Source organism: Lasioglossum baleicum, unplaced genomic scaffold (genome assembly GCF_051020765.1).
Source record: "Lasioglossum baleicum unplaced genomic scaffold, iyLasBale1 scaffold0028, whole genome shotgun sequence".
Taxonomy (NCBI): Eukaryota; Metazoa; Arthropoda; class Insecta; order Hymenoptera; family Halictidae; genus Lasioglossum; species Lasioglossum baleicum.
Window position 1 is genome coordinate 588,078 of NW_027469088.1, and position 3,149 is coordinate 591,226.

The window sequence follows — 3,149 nt, forward strand, 5'->3', positions numbered from 1 at the left end:
GCATAACGGATAACGCATGACGCATAACGTATTACGCATAACGCATAACGCATAACGCATAACGCATAACGCATAACGCATAACGCATAACGCATAACGCATAACGCATAACGCATAACGCATAACGCATAACGCATAGCGCATAACGCATAACGCATAACGCATAACGCATAACGCATAACGCATAACTCATAACGCATAACGCATAACGCATAACGCATAACGCATAACGCATAACGCATAACGCATAACGCATAACGCATAACGCATAACGCATAACGCATAACGCATAACGCATAACGCATAACGCATAACGCATAACGCATAACGCATAACGCATAACGCATAACGCATAACGCATAACGCATAACGCATAACGCATAACGCATAACGCATAACGCATAACGCATAACGCATAACGCATAACGCATAACGCATAACGCATAACGCATAACGCATAACGCATAACGCATAACGCATAACGCATAACGCATAACGCATAACGCATAACGCATAACGCATAACGCTTAACGCATAGCCCATAACGCATAACGCATAACGCATCGCGCATAACGCATAACGTATAACGCGTAACGCATAACGCATAACGAATAACGCATAACGCTTAACGCATAACACATAACGCATAACGCATAACGCATAACGCATAACGCATAACGCATAACGCATAACGCATAACGCATAACGCATAACGCATAACACTTAACGCATAACGCATAACGCATAACGCATAACGCATAACGGATAACGCATAACGCATAACGCATAACGGATAACGCATAACGCATAACGCATAACGCATAACGCTTAACGCATAACGCTTAACGCATAAAGCATTACTCATAACGCAAAACGCATAACGCATAACGGATAACGCATGACGCATAACGCATAACGCATAACGCATAACGCATAACGCATAACGCATAACGCATAACGCATAACGCATAACGCATAACGCATAACGCTTAACGCATAACGCATAACGCATAACGCATAACGCATAACTCTTAACGCATAGCCCATAACGCATAACGCATAACGCATCGCGCATAACGCATAACGCATAACGAATAACGCATAACGCATAACGCTTAACGCATAACGCATAACGCATGACGCATAACGCATAACGCATAACGCATAACGCATAACGCATAACGGATAACGCATGACGCATAACGCATAACGCATATCGCATAACGCATAACACATAACGCATAACGTTCAATGAAAAAGTCATAACGCATAACGCATATCGCATAACCCGTAAAGCACAACGCATAACACATAACGGATAACCCATAACGCATAACGCATAACGCATAACGCATAACGGATAACGCATGACGTATAACGCATAACGCATAACGCATATCGCATAACGCATAACGCATAACGGATAACGCATGACGCATAACGCATAACGCATAACGCATAACGCATAACGCATAACGGATAACGCATGACGCATAACGTATTACGCATAACGCATAACGCATAACGCATAACGCATAACGCATAACGCATAACGCATAACGCATAACGCATAACGCATAACGCATAACGCATAACGCATAACGCATAGCGCATAACGCATAACGCATAACGCATAACGCATAACGCATAACGCATAACTCATAACGCATAACGCATAACGCATAACGCATAACGCATAACGCATAACGCATAACGCATAACGCATAACGCATAACGCATAACGCATAACGCATAACGCATAACGCATAACGCATAACGCATAACGCATAACGCATAACGCATAACGCATAACGCATAACGCATAACGCATAACGCATAACGCATAACGCATAACGCATAACGCATAACGCATAACGCATAACGCATAACGCATAACGCATAACGCATAACGCATAACGCATAACGCATAACGCATAACGCATAACGCATAACGCATAACGCATAACGCATAACGCATAACGCATAACGCATAACGCATAACCCATATCGCATAACGCATAACGCATAACGCATAACGCATAACGCATAACGCATAACGCATAACGCATAACGCATAACGCATAACGCATAACGCATAACGCATAACGCATAACGCATAACGCATAACGCATAACGCATAACGCATAACGCATAACGCATAACGCATAACGCATAACGCATAACGCATAACGCATAACGCATAACGCATAACGCATAACGCATAACGCATAACGCATAACGCATAACGCATAACGCATAACGCATAACGCATAACGCATAACGCATAACGCATAACGCATAACGCATAACGCATAACGCATAACGCATAACGCATAACGCATAACGCATAACGCATAACGCATAACGCATAACGCATAACGCATAACGCATAACGCATAACGCATAACGCATAACGCATAACGCATAACGCATAACGCATAACGCATAACGCATAACGCATAACGCATAACGCATAACGCATAACGCATAACGCATAACGCATAACGCATAACGCATAACGCATAACGCATAACGCATAACGCATAACGCATAACGCATAACGCATAACGCATAACGCATAACGGATAACGCATGACGCATAACGCATAACGCATAACGCATAACGCATAACGCATAACGCATAACGCATAACGCATAACGTATAACGCATAACACATATCGCATAACGCATAACGCATAACGCTTAACGCATAACGCATAACGCATAACGCATAACGGATAACGCATAACGCATAACGCATAACGCATAACGCATAACGGATAACGCATAACGCATAACGCATAACTCATAACGCATAACGCATAACGCATAACGCATAACGCATAACGCATAATGCATAACGCATAACGCTTAACGCATAACGCATAACGCATAACACATATCGCATAACGCATAACGCATAACGCTTAACGCATAACGCATAACGCATAACGCATAACGGATAACGCATAACGCATAACGCATAACGCATAACACATATCGCATAACGCATAACGCATAACGCTTAACGCTTAACGCATAACGCATAACGCATAACGCATAACGGATAACGCATAACGCATAACGCATAACGGATAACGCATAACGCATAACGCATAACGCATAACGTATAACGCATAAGGCATAA